Source organism: Ischnura elegans, chromosome 8 (genome assembly GCF_921293095.1).
Source record: "Ischnura elegans chromosome 8, ioIscEleg1.1, whole genome shotgun sequence".
Classification (NCBI taxonomy): domain Eukaryota; kingdom Metazoa; phylum Arthropoda; class Insecta; order Odonata; family Coenagrionidae; genus Ischnura; species Ischnura elegans.
In genome coordinates, this window is record NC_060253.1 from 33,887,775 (window position 1) to 33,907,163 (window position 19,389).

Here is a 19,389-nt window from a genome sequence, read left to right on the forward strand (position 1 = left end):
TATTGCCTAAATCGAAAGATTATTACTTCTGGGGTACGTATTTCACGCTTTTAGATTTTTAAATGACGATATCTATTTTTCGCGATTAAATGGAAAGTGAAAATTTTCAAGCGCGCGAAAACGCGACGGGTAAGTATGAATTTCAGGAAAAACTCCGCGTGACGTTCTGCTTCCCGCTGCCGCAAGTGAGGTGACCTTGGGGCGAGGCTCTGAGCGCTGATACGACGCAGGATGCTAGCAGGTAGCTGAGTACCATGCTAGCTGGTAGCGCTTGGCTTAAGTAAGGATTATTAATACCTTATCAAACGAAGAAAACTTTCCGACCTTTGGCAGTTTTAATAGGTGATTATTAAGATATGTTTCCGTGACCTCTGTGCCTCGTGCATGTATTGGTAATCTCAGACGATGTAAAACTCCTATCTACTCGTATATATAGAAACTAGGTTCCTGTGACGTCATGTGGAGTGGCATCGCATGGGCGCCAATCTGGCCTTTTTCAAATGAGGAGAAAATTGACCCTTGCCATTCGTCTAAACCAGTATTTCTAAAACCAAGTAATTTGTATATTATGAATACACTAATGGTGGGTAACGAATCGCAATCAATGCTTTCGTTTTCTTTGATGAAGGAAACTGCCCTATTAGTGGAAAGTATTTTGGCATATTTATCACATGGCATTCGCTTAGTTTATGGTGGAACCATATTAACCGCTGTCGCATTCGTGGTGAAATGAAAGTGTTAAGAAAACAAACGCCGTGGCGCATAATCGTGATATCCATACTGGCCGTGGGTGTATCGCGCTTGATAGTGAGGAGTATGCCACTGGACCCTTGAGGAAATGTGTTACTGCGGAGGACGAGTCTCCGTTATTTTCCTGGACGAAGAAGTTACATCATAGTCTTGCGTAGTGCTGGAATATGGGGAAGAGACGCCTACGCTCCTGTCGGGATCCTTCGCGACCACTTCGCCTCGAGGTTATCGATACCGCGATGGTTAACAGGGATTGAAAAAATGAGGCTTGAGGGAAATTAAATCTTGAATGTTCTTGAGGGGAATTTTAAGGATGTTTCACCGCAATTGAACCATTTGAAACGAATACATCCTTTATGTTTCGTTAAAAAAGTTTTTCTTTCATAGAGGAAAACCACTCGTTCGATGATTCAATGCAATAGATAGTGTGGATGGGTGAGGGTAGAGCTCGCCTGTGACGAAGCCTCTGGAGTGTTATTTCTATCTTTCAGGGTGTAACTAAAGGGTAGTTTGGTGACTTGCCAAATTTTATTGTCACCATGTTATAGCGAGCGATCTATCCTTTTTAAGTCACAACTACACTTACACTATGGTTTTAAACGATACTCTTCGCATAATAAGGCAAGCATCTCCATACAAGCCTGCATAAAATGCGGATTTAAGAATGTGAATTCTGAAGTATACATATAGTTTGAAAGGCCCAAATTTTATCCTCTATCTACTAAGTGCAACTGTTGGGATTTTTTATAAAAAGAAATTAACTTAGTATTTTGGTGGGATCTCGTAAATAGGACACAACACCCCCTCTCGACTCTCATTTGAGGTGCCATTATTTTAAACGGGCGTTATCAGCTTGGTATTTTCATAGTAAACAGTATGAAATCCTTGTCAAAACTTGCTTGTTTTTCAAATGTGAAGCCTTCGACATCGCAGGTAATACTGAGTTTAAACTTTTGTAATTGAGATGTAGAAACATGTTTACATCGCCATGTACCATGAAAATTTCAAGATGATTGCATACGCTTGGAACAAATTATGCGTCCGGTTAACTTCTTAAAAATAACCTCAAATTCATGTCTAACGAAGCTGTAACTCGAATATGAAAATTTTACATAAAAATTTTCTGAGAGCATTGTTCTGCGAGTATGTTCTGAATTACTTTCTCTTAATGTGGGTAATTCAGTCGTATTATTTGTGAGTTAATGTATCATACAGGCAGTTATGCCGACTACGGCGCCATTTTCCTATGATTAACGCGATTTGACTTCAATTTAGTTTTCCGTTGCTGGTAAGAGCCGAAGAGTACTCCGGTGATGATCCTAGATTTATTATTTCATAACTAACTTTTTATGTGTGTTTTATCAAAACGATGTTCAGTATCTCCAATTAAACAGCAAATTTCCTCTGATTAGACCGGTGGCGCCGCTTCATAAGTACCTATATAGACATGTTAACGTTCAAATGTAATTTCAATAAAATATAGCCTGGAAAGCGGATATACATTATCAATTAGTGTATGAGTTAGAATAATAAGAGCTTGTTTTGAAATTTTCATGAAAATTAAAGATGCATCGTTCCTCGGACCAACCCTCTCTTTGTAAATAGACGAATGGGAATCTGAGATCGTGGACGTGTCAGGTTTTTTTTTTCATTATTTCTCTCCAGCGTGTCACCCACTCTAACGAGCAGCAGGTACTCAAGAGACCTAGTACTCTTATGTCGAGAGTAAGTGCATCCACTTTCCCGCGCTCCTTCTCCGGAGGATGTGCGTGCTGCTCTTTTGAATGCAAAGAGCGGTGAAGTGGGCGGGCCTCGTGAAGCATGACGCGACGCCTCCGCCGTGAATCATCGCATCTTCGCGAGAGACCAGTCTGTCGGGGTGCGGACCTACGCCAATCCCTTTTGGGCGACCAGAACCGTTTCACACTCCCCGTCCTTCGTTCATCTCCCCAGGACAGTTGATAGGAATCCGGATATATCGGCGAATCGAACCCACGCGCGTGTTACAAGCGGCCTGGCCCTCCCGGGGAAGACCTGCGTGACGCAATCGCCCTTGTCGGTCGGCGACGGAAGCATTTTGATGTTAGCTGTGAGGTTAGCGTTCGTCGTGGACTTTTCTGTGCACGCGTGGTAACGCTGAGATTATCAGGCAAAGATTATATACTCTAGAAAGATGTGTATGTACGTGTTAAAAATGACGTAGCAAGTTTTGGCCGCCTACTGTAGCGCCATCCTACTTTTGCAGCGGCCAAAAAAGTAACTTCGGCTATGCTAGAGCGCGAAATTCAAATTGAATAGCCATTTTCCCCGCCCCCCTTTCCTAGGGATTACCAATATTACTACTTATTAACAACTCGGGCCAATGACCCGTTATCATAGTTGATATCCATTACGGTTCGCTAGGGTGAAAACACTAAAAAAAAATAATTGAGTAATACAAAGCACATTTATTAAGATTTCTTGCATATTACATTGTGATCACACTGCAGTAGCCTTTGACACAGAACAATAAAATGACGCAAAACAATTATACAAAAAGATGGGATTATATCCACAAATGTGAAGTAACAATCAAATGTGCAACAGAAAAGTTTGAGAACTGCACCTCAACATTAATAATGAAATGAATCCCTAAGGGTGCTATTCGTACACGGCACTTTAAGGTAAAGTATACATTAGCTGGGCTAAAGTCTACTTTAGCCAGGCTAAAGTCTGTTTTCTCTGTTTCATAAACACCACTTTAGAAGAAAAATGGCAGAATTGTCACTTTACCGTAAAGTGCCCAACCGGAGCTCACTTAGGGTAAAGTGTTCTTTACGGATGAATAAATATGGCTGCTTTTGAAGTTGAAATATGAAGATATTTGGGTTACGGAAATTAATAGGAATTAATTCTTTGGTGAGACTCAGCAGAAGACAGGCATATTTCAAGAAATAACCAGACACGTAATGTGTCTCTCTTTCCGGAAAATATATCGAGTCAGTATTGCTGGAGATGACCCATTACTTCTGCAGTTGAACTCTATTAGTCGTTGTACTACCCAGGACATTTTAACGATTATGTGATAATTACAGCACAGTAAGTAGTTGAATAGGTTGGCATAATTTGTGTTGATTTTGAAAACAAGCTAATTATGTTCTTAGGTTATGCATGTGTTTATATTCTATAATTTCCCCCCTAGAAATGATAGCAAATTTCTGTTTATATTGGAGCCAATGGTCCTCGTAAGCAACCTTGATTTTCATATCGTTTGGCAAACCAAATGCTATTTTCTAAACGTTTCATTGTATTTTAAGCGGTTTCATTCCATAATTGCTTTATGTACTCTTTCCACATGCCTCCATATTATGTTTAACATTTTCCTGTTTCTGTCATTTTGAAACTAGAGTTTTTGTTTCGTTTTTCGATTAGTCATTTGAATGTTTACAATGACGAAATAGTATCTTACCATGAAAGGCAGCAATACATAAGTAAAACATACTTTCCTTCATAGTCATATTATCTGCAGCTAAGCAATATTTTATCGAGGATGTATATACATACAGCCGCATACATTAACATCCCAAGAATTAAAATACAGGTAAGAACAAAAAAATTCAATAAACACCAATACCTACTTCAAAATATGCGTCCACCTGAGACAACCACTGATTGGAAAATCTTCAAATTGATTACTACAGTTTCAAGTTAACGTTAGAGAATTTCACTATTTCACCCACCTTCAATGAACTTATACCATCAAACTTCGACTAACATGTAGTCCAAACAACCGTGTGCAGTTAAACAGGCAAGATTATCATAAAATGATGTGAAAATATCAGCATTTGTATCTTTACTTTGCTGAAAACATCGAAGTGCATTTCCAATGCAGGAAGCTAATTAAAAGTGAGCTTTTATTCACCTAACTCAGCCGTTATCATACAAAAAAGTTAGTGGGGAAAAGCTTCGGACAACGCAGTATTAATTTACATCTGCACACAAAATGAGAGAACGAGAAAATGTAGCTTAATAAAATCTTTGCACAATACAACATGGAAACCTAGTCCCCAAAAACCTGTAAACAACTTAACAATTCATATCCTGAGTCAACTTTTTGTTAACCTTAACGAAGCGTTCATTGCCAACACTCAAAATTTCAATGCCTGATCGAGACTTAAGCAGCTACAGTTCCACTTTATAAAGTGAGATCCTGGAGATGCCTTTGAAGTGAACTTTAGCTAAACTCTCACTTTACCGTAAAGAGACTTTGTAAAGTGAGCAATTTCAGTGTCTCTATGAATCGCACCCTTAAATGCTTTTTTACCCCAAAAACACTTTGTATGGCACTGCATAACATAATAAATAAAAATGTAAATGAAATACAAAGATTTCTTAAAAATCGAATGGCACAATTAAGTGGTCATAATCCCAATTGGTTACGCATCATTGTAATTCCAAATACATACAGCTACACCATTGATATAAAAACACTGACTATAAGATGGTCTGTAGGCAAAGATAAGGAATACCTTAGATGTACACCATGGCAATGTCAAAAATTTTACATTTGCATATTTTCCTATCAAGGTTATTAATTTGGTTAAGAGCAAAGCTTCATTTCCATGTCCATTACCGCGGGAGAAATCCACAGGTTGAACCACTTCAACAACTTCAGTTTCAAGATACTGTCAGAGCAAACAAAAAATATATAAAAATATGTCACCCAATAAAAAGCAGGTACTCATAAAGATGAATGCGAAAGTACATTAGCAATCCCATCAAGTTGATTACATACCACTAAGCTCCATGCCTTGGAATGTTAGAAATCCAATGGAATTTTTCAATATTCAATCCCATTCATCAGTTTAACTGCTCCATTATCCTGATCTAAGGTTTCACATTGTACTTGGGTGATGAATGACATCAATTCAGATACTGTCAAGGTAAAAAAAAAAAGATAAATGACAATATGTTACCTGGTAAAAGAGAGATGGCCATAGATATGAATATCAAAGTACATAGTCAATTCCATCAAGTTCAACACGAGCCATTCCATATCAATGCAACACACTTAAAATAAAGTGTTTACCTCACCATTTTAGATTTTGTGGAAATTTGTTACGATGATTGCAAGTGCTGGACCAATAATTACCAAATTTTCAATTTTTTATCTGAAGCAGTTACAGAAATATGGCTAAGTAATATTTTCATAAACTGACAAAAAGGGAGAACAAATATTTTTCATCACTCTTTGTGCTGTCTTAATTGAGCTGCAGAGATGGGAAAGGTGTCATATACCAACATTTTGTACACTATTTCCAGTGAGATACAAGTATTAGATAGAAGGTTTTGCAGAAGGGTTATGCTACATTCTTTCAAGTTCTCTACTGTATTTATCCATCTGAAGATGGCATGTATAGCAGGCGTTCCAGTCTGCTTCTTCAGGCTGGAAGTCAAGGTTCAAATGAAAAAAAAATGTCAACTGAATTAAAAAATCAGCTTGACTTGACATAAATAAAATAGACAAGTGCCTATTCAGAAACACCTAGAGTGGGGGAACTTGAAAATTTGGAGAGTGAGATGTTTCAAATTTGATGACTCTCGACATTTAAACAATATTCTTTTGACAGGTGGAACATCTAAATTAAGTCATAATTTAGGAGTTTGAGACATAATGCAATAGAACCTCTGATGATAAAATAGATGCACATGACTATGGGCCTATCTGAGGCTTTCTGAGTCCGTACTTCACAAGACTTAACCTACAACCAGATAATGAACTACTATCTTGTTTTTCTGTTGGTGAGACTTTTTCCTTACATTTTTATTGAAGATAAAATTAAGTACCACATGGCTAAGCTATTACATTATGTCATGATGATGATCAAATCTGTTGAGTGATTCATTTATTAGCTTAATTATTAGCTGGACTGAGTGGCCACACCCCACTTGTGAATATTCAACTCAACAAATCATAAAATGAATGAGTGACAATGCCAAGCAAAATGTGGCATAGAAAATAACTTAAGTAATAACAAGCAATGCAGTGTAAAATAGCATTTCAACTGATCACCAATTGATTGAAACATACGTACATAATTCTGAATATTGCCCTTGAGAAACTGTTACACCTAAAACTTTGCAAGACTCCCTTGAAGTAAATTTAAATTTAACATGTTCCACTCTGACTGTAAAATTCAGTTCATTACTGTAACCTTACTCAGACTAGATCATTTAATGTGATCTGTAAAACTGGAGTTAGCATAAAATAACCTGCAACATGGCCTCCATTAGGCCACCAGCTCTCTAGCTCCATTAGGACTGCCACAAGTATAGCTGAAACAACACCATTAATTTATGAGCCAGTTTTTCCAAAACATAAGAATTCTTATTCCATAAAGAAACTTATATCAATTTTAAAATTTGGTAGATATTTAGTATCAGAACCAGCGATGGGTGTACCACTTTTGAAAAATATTAAAATTACGATTTTTCAACAGTAAAGGGCACCCAACAGTTCAGAACCTCAATCATACAAATCCAATGTCTCACGATAGAAGAGGATAATGAATGAAACCATTGACTACACAGCGAAGAAAAAAAGTTCTACTAGAGAAAGACTCCAGTTCAGATCAAAGGGGATGTAATCGTAAAATTAAATTTCAAAGATCATTACCTATTCCATTGCGTTGAAATTTATCCAAAAATCACACCCCAACATGATAGAAATCCAAGAGCATTTTACAACAGATCTTGCCAATATTCACTTAACCATGTCCAGCATACAAAGCCAATGTCTCATGCTATACGCGACTGATGAATTATAGCATAAATTTCACTGTGAAGAAAAAAAATGAGATAGGTTCCCATTCGAAGAGGTTATATTCACAGAATGTAATTAGAGTTCTTACCTATTTCATTGAGTTGATCTTTATCCAACATTCACACCTCAACGTGATAGAAATTGAAGAGCTTTTTTCAATAGAATACGCCAATTTTCACGTAACAAAATACACCATACACGTCCAATGTCTCATGCTATATGTGATTGATGAATAATAGCATATATTACACTATGAAGAAAAAAAGCAAATGGGTTAAGGTGCACAATCAAAGAGGTTCTATTCATAGAATTTAATTAAAATAATTACCTTCATTCAATAACATTCACACCTCAACATGATAGAAATTCAATTCAAGGGCACATCCTTCCTTACTCAAATATCGAACATCCATAATTATTTCCACTTATTTTCATGTTTTCTTTGTCCAGATAACGAGATAACTGAGTAATACTGGTAATACCTCGAGCAAAACGAATGTTTCTGTCAACAACTACATAGGCAAGTGAAGCAACTGCACAATGTTCACATAGTACAGTGGCGTAGGTTACTTTTGCACAATATGCATTAATCCGCATAAAATATCGTTCATATTTAAGGGTCACTTTTAGTATCGTATATCGTTAAGCCGGCGGCCTATACTTCTTTCACGGCCTTGTTATCAGGCGATGACTTTTCGTCTACGTCTGCATTCTCCCTACCCTCAGTAGGCGTATGAGTACACCCGCCCTTTATAAAAGTAGAAAAGAGGGAGCTCTTTGGATATGATTGATTTCTGAGACCCTTTGGGAAATAAGATATATATCAGAATACGATATCTTACATAACATAAGATATAATGAGTTATAGATATGCATAAAAAGACTTCTTAAAAGTTCTTATAAGCTTTTCATTTTCAAGCCGTGTAGAATTTATAGACAGTGCCATATAGTACGTATATACTTGCTCTATAGTAGTTGTAAAGTAAAAAAAAATCGTGTCAAAAATAGCGTACGGGTATTTAATAACAGCGCAGGTTCTTGAAATGTTATTAAACTTATATTCGGAAGGTATCACTCCGTTTCTTATGGATTCCCTAAGTTGTTTATGCTAAAATAAGTCATCTTTCAGATTAAAGTTTCTACTCGATTATCTTTTCTAAGTATTAATTACCAACTTAGGCTCGAAAAATCTTAACTACGGCAAAGATTTAGGATTAAAAAATTGCTATCTGTAGACGATTGTATTTTTTATAACCCATGGAATCTACTGAGAACCTTTACTTGTCAGATTCTTGTGCTTTTGACGAGTGTATTTATTTTTTTCTTGAAATATTTTTACCTTTTGACACCTTGACTGTTGCTGTGAACGAATTGTCTCCAGGCTCTTTCGACAATGGAATCTACCGTATTTCCTATAGATTGTTGCATGACGCATGAAAATAGAAATTGATTTTTCATCCGAGATTAAAAGTATAAAATAATGAAGCCGCGTTTGGTTTTTTCTTCAAAATTATCCTTGAAAATTGTTGAAGTGGAGTATTGGTATCTGTGGGATTGTCTTGTTGGATAATATCGAATCATGGAGCTTTTTCCCACCCTAAACATGTCTCCAAAAGTAAATACTTTTTGATTTTCAAAATATGTTTTGAATTAGAGAATTTATCTTATCTACTTTCATTGACCTGGCTATGTGATTATTATTCGTGGCTGCCTTTTAGAAAAGGTCTTCTTGCTAGAACCGAATAATTGTCCACATAGGTGTATTTGCAGTATTGTGTCAAAGGTTCCGATAGTGCGCATGAGCGCTCCTAACGTCACCTATAAAGTTAGTCTCTGTATAGTTATTAACTGCTGTGATGAAAGCTTCTTAATGAATATTAGCATATTTTTCTCGTAAGTATTCTGAAATTCGACTTGCCTTAGCGAATGAAGAAAATTAATTTCAATTTAAACATTGATTGACTGGAGTGTTCGGTTTTTCAAGGCTACTTTTGCCCTCCCCTCTGGAGATTGCGCGTGGGTGCCATGACACCCATTGGCGACCCACCTTTGATCGTCCAGGAATTGGGTGAGGAGTTGGACGATCCTTTCGACGGAATTGACCGTTCAATGGTCGATGTCTAAATTTTTGCGGGGTCATCCGCGTGTAGTTCGCCGTTATTGTGCCGGTGCGTGGGAAGCTGTCGAGTGATCGCAAGAAATTCTGCGGGAGTAGGGGCTCCGTGTTGAGCTGCCAACCTGTAACTGACACATGAAGAGAGAGCCACAAGCGCTCATTTTCGACGTACCTGCAAGCCAATACCCATCTCTGATGTGTGATGACATAACTTCGGTAAATATGGCGCAAGAAATATTTGTGGCTTGTGCCTTTACTTTTTAATGAAGAGTGAAGCTTAAATTCTCAACAATAAGCAAATAAAATGAAGCATAAAATTCACTAACTCTTGCTTCACTTTTTGGTATTCCATTATAAGTTTCCTGATATCAGACAATTACTTATACCACTTATTTTTTATCAGAGCGTGACCCGGGTTTCAATGAATTATCATCATCTTCAAGCGCAAATTATGATTTCATTGAAATCCGGGTCGCGCTCTGATAAAAAGTAAGTGGTATAAGTAATTGTCTGATATCCAGGAAACTTAAAATGAAACATACTTCTGGCACTGGGTAAAAATGTGTCGTGCAGAGTTTGTGCATGTGACGACGTTAACGTTATTTTGTTTTATATTCATTTTTATTTTCGTAAGCTTTCTTTTTTATTAATTTGTAAATCTTTAAAGCCTATGATATTTATGTGATAATCTGGTCGATGAAATTTTGCCGTGTTAGTTTCACCTATGGTACCGCATCAATTTTTGGTCGAAGGGGCTGAGATTATTCAGTAGTTTCTATGCATTTTGGCCATTATACTGGATTTAATTGCAATTAAGCTCAGTTTTCGTTCGTCTATTTATCATTTATATTGTGCTTATCTTGTGCTCTGTTTTAATGGACACGCCTAGAAGAAAGTTTATTTACTGGAATTAAAATATTTATTTGATCATATTATTAAATTTAAAAAAAAAAATTTTTTGCTGAGAATTGGGTGAGGCGGATGTTTTCGGGGTGGTGGAGGGGAGGTTGGAAGTTCGATATTCTGAATGTTTTACATCATCCCCTGCCGAACATCTTAGAGATGGCTCGCAGGATTTCATGTACAGTAGATTAGATTAAATGTATGGTTTTTGGATGCATAATTGATTTGAAAGCCAAGTAAAATAAATTGCTTACCTCTATGAGGTCTGGAATGAATTATCAATTTGATCTTGAAAGGCGACAACTGTAACGCCAAAATATCCCCATGCTAAGCCGATGGGGTCTTTCTCCCCAGCCAAAAAAACCCAAATTATTGGTAGAACTCTGTACGTGAGAGTGTTATACTATAATTTATGATAAAAATAGCGAAAATTGTCGCCTTTTCTAATGAGTCGGTGGCGTAATTACGGTTCGCTTACTAGTTTGGGGAAACCGCTCATTGAGGGAAGGGATCGTTCTTGTGAGTGTCCACAGCAGCAAATCAGGCGAGGCCGAGGAGTGGCTGAGAAGTGGTGACGCGCTCTGCAGGAGCACGTGATGCCTCGCGAAATGATTTAGAACGTCGGTTTTTGACAGCGAATAGCTCGAGAAGACTACCGACTATGGAAAAACTACCGACATATGTAATTTTCAAACTCTAATCATAAAGGACGGCCATTCCTACATATTGATGGAAAAATATCGGTCAAAATCGATTCTTCCAGGGATCGATTTTCAATCGAAATTAAAAGCTCGACTTGTCAACGGAAATGAAAATTTGAACCGAAAGCTCGATTATTTTAAATAAACGACGGCTCTTAAAAAAATACAATTTGTACAAAAACATGTTATTATATATTCCAAAAACGCTCAAAATACACATTTGATGTGTAGAAAAAATCTCAAAATTTCTACTTAGAATACATGCGTGAATTATTAGTGGTAAAAATTTGCAAATGACCGCACGTTAAGGTTTTGGGATCACTGGTTGAAACCATTTGGCTTCCCTAAAATTTTTAAGAAATATCAACTGATTGAGATGCTTTCTTGATGATCAAGCGCGTGCTTCTCCAATTTTACTGGCCTTGGAGAAAAATCTTTTACATGGGACGGATGACGTCATAGGCCGGTAGTTAATCTGCTGATCACACGAAATGGTCCAGATCGAAGTTGAAAAATCGATTATGGATAGAAACAAGGCACGATCTCGATTTCTTCAACCATTGGCCTTTGAATCTCGATTTTCGATTTTCTATTCCAACCCATCGTTAGATACCATCCCTACCCATCGATCGTGATGGTTAGGAATGGACATTTCACGTGGGATGTAAGCTTAAGTACACTGCGCGGAGGGTCTCAGGCGAACGCTACGCCTCCGTCTGTTTTTTTCCGGTTGGACGTCATTGGGGGCCGAAATTCTCGTTCCCATTCCTAATTAATGCGGCGGATATTTGGGCAAATCATGGGGATCGTGTCCGCGCTGGGGTGCTTCCTGCTCTTCCCCGCCCGGCTGTGAGCAAGGTTAATCGTGCCGATTTAACGGTGCCCTCCCGTCTCATTTTAGCCTTCCTGAGACACCTGCGGTGCTCCAATTAGAATTTTATGTTTTTTAAGCTATTCATTTAGAGGGAAAATGGCAAACAAGGTGGTCATTAAAAATATGAAGTCCTGTCGTTTAAGAAATGTTGCCCTAAGGGAAACCGTAGGTCCTAATGTATTATCCGTGTCATCGCGGCGAAATTTTGATCTCTGTGCGTGCGCTAAACGAATCTGGACGTCTCATTCCACATCCAACGGTGCGCAGTTGTTCTGGGCGATTCTTTTAAAAGAAATCATTAAGTGTGGTTTTATCTCCAGTCGTAAAGGTGCGTTTACACTGAGTAACATGTTATATAAACGAGTTACGTATAACATGTTTTATTAAGAAGTTACAAATCCGTGTAAAAAATTACATGTAACATTGTGTTTTAAAACAAAAATTCGCGTTGTACAAAAAGCTTTTGGTTTCCCGCTTCGTGTGACACGGAGATAATAATATCACGAATTTTTGTTTTAAAACACAATGTTGCACGTATTTGTAACTTTTTCGTAATACATGTTTTATGTAAATTATTTATATAACATGTTACTCAGTGTAAACGCAGCTTAACTCATATTTATTACGCAAGTTGTCGATGCAGTTATAAATTAAAATTGATATTTAGGTCCGTATGACCATTGGGAAGAAAACCATTAGAAAATTGTAATTACTTGACAATGTAGTAGTCATCCTGCTAAGTTTCTAAGCTTTCACGTTACCAAAAATAAATTTTGGGGCATATTCGTGGAATAAAAATTGAATGCTTTGGGAGTAATATGTTGCTGTCTGTATACCAATGCCAGTCAGTTAATTTTCGATGTTATGAAGTATTTTATGCAAAGTTGAACGTGGAGAGAGAATATTCATAAATTCGGTGCATACGTAATCCATAATTGTAAAATTATCGATGAAAATAAAATGTCTCGTGAAAATGGTGCTAATGTGTCTTCGATAGCCATACCAAAATTTAAACCCAGCCCATATCAATGGAAAGGTTCTATGTACTCTGAAAGGACCGTATTTTCGACTACCTGAAAGGCATGAATGCGAATTTTTTTGCCATTGTATATGAAAGTCATTGATTTAAAATTTATTAAATCATTGGTTTATTTTGAAGAATAATATAAACGAATATAGTTTATTTATGAAATGGATGAGAGTGAAATAGTGTTTGCATTTGCTAATCGTTTTTATGCTTTTCCTTTGAGCTTGTCCTAATTAGAGTCGAGTTTATTTGCTAGAATATTTTTTCGCCGTTGAGGGAAGTTAAACGCTCAGGTTTCCATAATATGGAATAAAAGTATGAATTTATTGTTGGTCTTTTTAATTGAACTGATAGGCGGGTTGGACTCGTGTCAGTCAGTGGTTTTTTCATCGAAAAACACTATTGCCAGGGAATATTTGTGCAATGAGAAGAAATGTATCTGAGAGCAGTCCGTTCTCTATTTCTTTCAAAAATGAGCAAGTTTTACCAGTGCTAACATTTTCATTGTAATCATTACCATGCATACTGTGAGTTACATTAATTTTTGATTTTAATTTATTCTTTCAGGTGAGTTAATGTGGCTTCTTAACCTTTGACTTGGGAAACGGAAATATCGGCGGTGAGTTTACAGATATTGGTATTTACAGTAGAATCTGTTGTTACATGTTTTTTGGCGGTATTCAGTTCAAAAGTGTGGTCTCTTATGTTGAGATGGCTTTTAATTCCCTTGTGACACTTACGATAAGCTGTATAGAAGTGCCCATTCTCTGGAATGGGAGTTGTTATTTTTATTTATAATAAAGAATATTCTACCACACCATAATGCGGAGAACAATTGCGTTCGTGAAAATGTAATCTATATATAATGTATAAAAAGGTATTTTTGCTCATTGTGGTGTTCTATTTCTTTTAATTAAACTCGTCAGTCTTCTTCAATTTTCACGCGAATTAAGAATTCGATTGAGAAAAAGTGCCAAGAAAACTATCGCTTTTTTAATTAACTGACCCACCCCTTCTACAGTAGATGCGCAGTATAGCATCGGAAGAGTGACAACAAAGAAGCTGAAATCGATTGCTCGATCAAAGAAAAGTGGCGTGTACAAATTTTCTTTTTCATCCTGTTGAACCTTCAACACAGTCGGACGATACCCTTCCAGCGAATTTCCCGAGTTCATTTCGACCTTGCCTGTTTATTCCTCGCCGCTTGGCAACGTGGTTTATTATTTCCGTTCAGGGATTTTTATTCTAGCGTGATTCATTCGTCTCAAGTCCGACTCCTTTTTTTTTTATTCGCTCCGACCTACCCCAGGGCCCGAAGGAGGCCACGCGGGAGAGGAATGCCCGTAATGCGGGGATTGTGACGGGTGGGCACGAAGGCTGAGATGTCAACCCGCAGATTGCGTGCTTCCCCTCCGGGCGAGTATTTATTCCCGAGCGTGGAGGTCACGACCGACGGTGGGAAAATGATGCTGGAATAAGCTCCCCTGCGTGGGGAGCAATCCTAGCGTTTAAGTCGTGTTTACAAACAGCATCTACTCGCGAAATTAAGTGTCTTGAAACTAGATCTGCCTCTAGGGTAGATCTCATTACTTCTAGTGGGGATCAGTTATTCAAAGTGTTCGCTCATTAAAAAATATGGGTGTATGGTTTGGGAAAGTATTTAAGTAATTCTAGTTTGGGTCCTGAAAAATATGACCCCGCAGGTCATAGAGAGTACATTAATTCATACATACCTTGTCATTTTTTTACGCTGTGATGTTTAGCAGTGGATAGTGTTGCCAACACTACGAATGTCACAACGAGATGTTAAAGAATCAGGCGTTACGCTGGTGTGTATGTTAATACGGGCTGATGCCCCTTATGTTTTATATTTTTTATGCTGTTGGATAGGTTAGTGGTTTTGAAAACAAGAGACGGTATAGTGAGCCCTTTTAGAACGAACGCATCTAAGACCAAAGGACTACCTTCTCATGCGAACACTCATTAAATCGTCAGAACAGTCTTTCATCTCTGACATATTTCTTTTTACGCTTAGAGTCATGACCAATGGAGGAAAAATGAAGCTTGATTTGGATTTTTTAATTATTTTTTTTTCATTTTAACCTAACTCGCGATTTCCAACACCATTGCCTCGCGGAATGAAATGACCTGAAATTAAGTGATCTTCCATTACGATACTCTCACCGATCATTATTTGTACCAGTTAATGATTTAAATGTTATTTCGTTTATGATGCCTTTTGTCTCCGATGATAAGCAATGTAATAGTTCTAATATTTCCGAATCGTGGTCTATAATTTGAGTGAAAAAAAGAACTCCATCAAATACTCATATTTTACTGATTTTGTTTTGCATCTCTCCGAAAATTGGAGGTTTTGCAAGATTTTGATTCGCAAACTGTCTCTTGCATTATTCAATAGTAAAAATAGTGAGAAACTTTGTGAGAGTCTTTTGAGGCAATTTAAGTGCTGATAAATGATTCCATTTTTCTGTAGTTAAAATGTTGAAAAACTAGGATTTAGTATGTTGAGGTAATTGAAGTGCTGCGAATTGATTCCGTTCTTTTGTAGTAAAATTGTCAGAAACTAAGTCGAAGTACGTCGTGGTAATTTAAGTTAGGCTAACGACTCTCATATGAGGTACATAATGGAATGGTACCTCAAAATGAGGTACCATTCCAATTTAATTCAGAGTTCTTCATGTTTCTTTAATTTACTCTATGCATACGTAATCATTTCCGCCAGCAATCATGTATGCCTTAAATTGATGAAATGAGATTTCGCGTTTTGGAAGATTCTCTTTTAAGGTAGCCTAACTACATTCCTTGGTTAAGCCATGTGACGTTCGGAGTGCACCCTTATTGTAATGGTAGCTAGAGGAGATTTCTAATGCGTCTATAATTTTATATTTTGTTGATGGGTCGAATGCTAGAATTCAGTATTTTGCAAATTCAGAAATCTAGAATTCAATATTTTATCCCAATTGGTCTGTCCTTGAGAGTTTTCAATTACTTTTTACGCAAAAATGTCCCTGAATAATCTCATACTCAAATTTAAAAGAGCCTAACGCAATTTTTTCTTAACAAGATATATCTTGTGTGTCGATCAGAACTTTCTTATATTGCTGTTGAATTTTCGTATTGATTCTTCGGCAAAAAAAAAATTTGGTATAATGAGGAATGCATGGCATATGTGGTCGTGCGTGGTGGTTGTAAAATGTAGAGGTCTTCCCAGCTGCCGTGGGGTTGTCGGGCTGGTTTAATTTTTTTAAATGCTTTTTTTTTTGGTTAACCTCAGAAACTTGCTCAGGTCATAAATTAACTTGACATGAAAACGGGATTTCAGAAATCCGAAAACGTACTATCTGTCGGTGAGAGATCTTGCCGCTTTGGCGGCATTCCTCGGCCCAAGGTAAAGCATACCTGTCGCTCCAAATATTAATGGTATGAGGCCTTGCCGCAGGGCGAAGATGCTCGGATTTCTTTCGCAGCAGGGTAACATGTGCAGGAACCCAGCGAAAAAAGAATTGGCCCCAAGGTCTCCGAACTTGCAATTTTTTTTTCAGACGGCCGTCTTAAGCTGGTAATGGGCAGCGCTATTTCCACTCATATCTCGCGTCTGAGGAGCGGAGCACGTCTTTTCAACCGTGGACCAGCTTATCGAACAGGTTTCTTCAGTTCATCCCCTAGAGCTGTGTAGTTTGGCTATCATGTGGCTTTATGTTTGGAAGAAATCGTGAGTTTCCTCTGGGCTGAGTTTTGCCATAAGCTACGCATAGTCTCTATTTCTAAATTTCTTAATAATAGTTCAAACCTTTAAGTTTCTTTGTGGAGTGCCTAGGACCATTTTGATCCTGCCGCAGGTAAAGATTATGCCCGCGAATGGAATTTTGAGTTTTAAGGTCAATCTTCTTTCGTTATCCCCTATATCCTATATCTCAAATATGATAATACTTTTAGGCGGACGGAAAGTTAAAACTTGAACATGCTTTTCTTCCCAGCGTGAGTCACTATTTTTAGTATGTAATATACTTATTTATTGAGACTCAAGCCTTATAATCCTCCTATAATTGTACTTCAGTTATTGAATGGGATAACTTTGTCTTTCAAACAAATTTTTATTTTGTCACGGTCGTGATTTTATGTGAAGTAGTGTTTAGTGATGTATAGTAATGCACAGACTGTAGCAAATTGCAGTATGCGTTTATAAACGTATTTATTTTTAGGGGGATTTTTTAAATATTTATGCATCTCGAATTCTACGGACGTAAAATTTAAAAATTTATGAGCATCAATGTTTCTTATTCATAACGTAATTATGGCCCGTTTTCTGTCCTTTCTCTTTCGTTACATATCATGGACTTAGTTTTTTTCTGAAGGGTGGGATTGGATTTTATCAATAAAAATAGATAATCCTGCCTGCAATATTCTTGAAGGAATCGTCATCATTTTTCAATTCCTCTCATCAGATAATGGATGGAAGATCCTGAGTATTTATCTCTAATATTGATAGGATAAATACGCTCTTAATTTTTACGTTGTGAGATCGTAAGAAAATCCCCCATGCATTGCGAATGTCGTAATAAAATATCATTAATGTGGCCCAGTCTTAATGCAATGCAGAGTATCCGATAATGCGATTCCTGGTGGTCATGCTCTCGAATATGGCTGTTAAAGTCGAGCCGAATTGTGTGTCTGTTAAAAATGCAGATTATCTCCACAAGTGAAAATATTAAGTTGACTTTCAAAATATTATTTTTTCAATGATTTAGTGAAATAAGATTTCATTTAACGAATTGAAGCTCGTATTTGCTCTTTTTATGAAAAATTGCCCTTTGCTTCGGAAAGTTCACTAAAAAATCGCAAAAGAAACATTCTTCCGTGCTTCGCCCCCACTCCACATTCTTGTTTTTCTCCCTCTCGGCACTGGTCGTTTCTGCTTCAAGAATTAGAAGTTCAGCTCACGGGCTTCTTTCAGTGTTTCATGTCGATTATTTCTCCTGAAAATACCTTATTATGTGTTTTGTCCTTACACCTCAAGGAATTCTATTTTCCGCTCAAAATTTATGTTATCATTCAGAATATGCAGGCTCCATTCACTTCGGTTCGTAAATCGCAGTGAAGTATTATATAACTTCTTGTAGTTGATTATCTTCTATTTCATGACCGTGTTAACTCTCCGTGTCTCCTGTATCTCACTAACGCGGCAAAGGAACCGGAAGAATTAGCGGAACCTTTGGCGTTTCCTGTCACTTATGCGTTTCATGGTTAGCATCGGAACAAAAATCTTGCGAGAATGATTGTGATTATGTGTGGAACGGATTAAAATAAATCAAGGAATATATCTATTTCAAGTGCCCATATCTCCTCTCTAAGCGGTGAAACATATTTGCTTAATGAGGGTGTTGGGTCAGAGGAAGACGGAAGAAAAAGCGCTGACCCTGGAGGTTTTAGACGTGAGGTTTTGGAATATTGGCCGTTAAAACCCGGAAATAGTCAAATTTAACAGAGCAAACGGGCATAAAACAGTTTATTTAACATTCGTCTGATAAAGTTTTTGGTGGTTGGTTCTCGCAAAAGGAAGTTGGATATAAAAGATTATATTCCTGAATTTCTATGGTTTGTCTACCAGATTGTCCCTCAACCTAACATCTCATGAACGTAAACTATGATTTACCTTTGGAATTACTTTTGATGGGAAATAAATTATGAAATTTTACCAAAACTGTTCGTTGAGAACTTAGAGAATTATTAGGTGGAGCGGGTCAAGGCACTTACGATGTAACTCGTCCAATCTCTTCAAAATAATATTATACAGAGCGTCTGGTCGTCAGGAATATCTATCGGCTCCTCTTGAAATGAACTTGAAACAGTGCTGTACTTGGGAAAAAAATTTAGGCGGTACTCACCAAAAATTGCCAACAGCTGAACATGTACTATACATCCGGCCGCGATTGAAATGTCAAACTAAAACTCTTACATTAGTTCCTAGTTGTGCCTCGAGATAACTCTGAACAAGTAAATAATCATTTCCAATTTTTATTTCCGAAATCCATTGGACAATTTACATTAGGGCTATTTTTTACAGATTTAAAAAGGTAGTTTAACCGGTAGGCTTATAACGAGTTTGGATTTTAGGGGGTACGCCGTACCGGCCCAACTTACTCGAAACAACTGACTCGAAAGGAATGTCTGGTGAATAATGAGTGAATATTGTAA

At 37.3% G+C, this 19,389-nt stretch overlaps 1 protein-coding gene and 1 long non-coding RNA gene across 3 annotated transcripts in view; one reads left to right on the forward strand and one right to left on the reverse strand.

Moving 5' to 3' along the window:
- Positions 1-19,389, forward strand: part of LOC124164363 (autophagy-related protein 16-1) — a 427,221-nt gene that overhangs the window by 166,652 nt on the left and 241,180 nt on the right. The gene's annotated exons all lie outside the window — the stretch shown is intronic.
- LOC124164365 lies at positions 5,062-7,450 on the reverse strand. Its single transcript, XR_006866045.1, has 4 exons — positions 7,406-7,450; positions 7,003-7,065; positions 5,525-5,664; positions 5,062-5,414 (listed from the first exon to the last, which is right to left on the reverse strand). It is a non-coding gene; the product is annotated as an uncharacterized LOC124164365 (long non-coding RNA).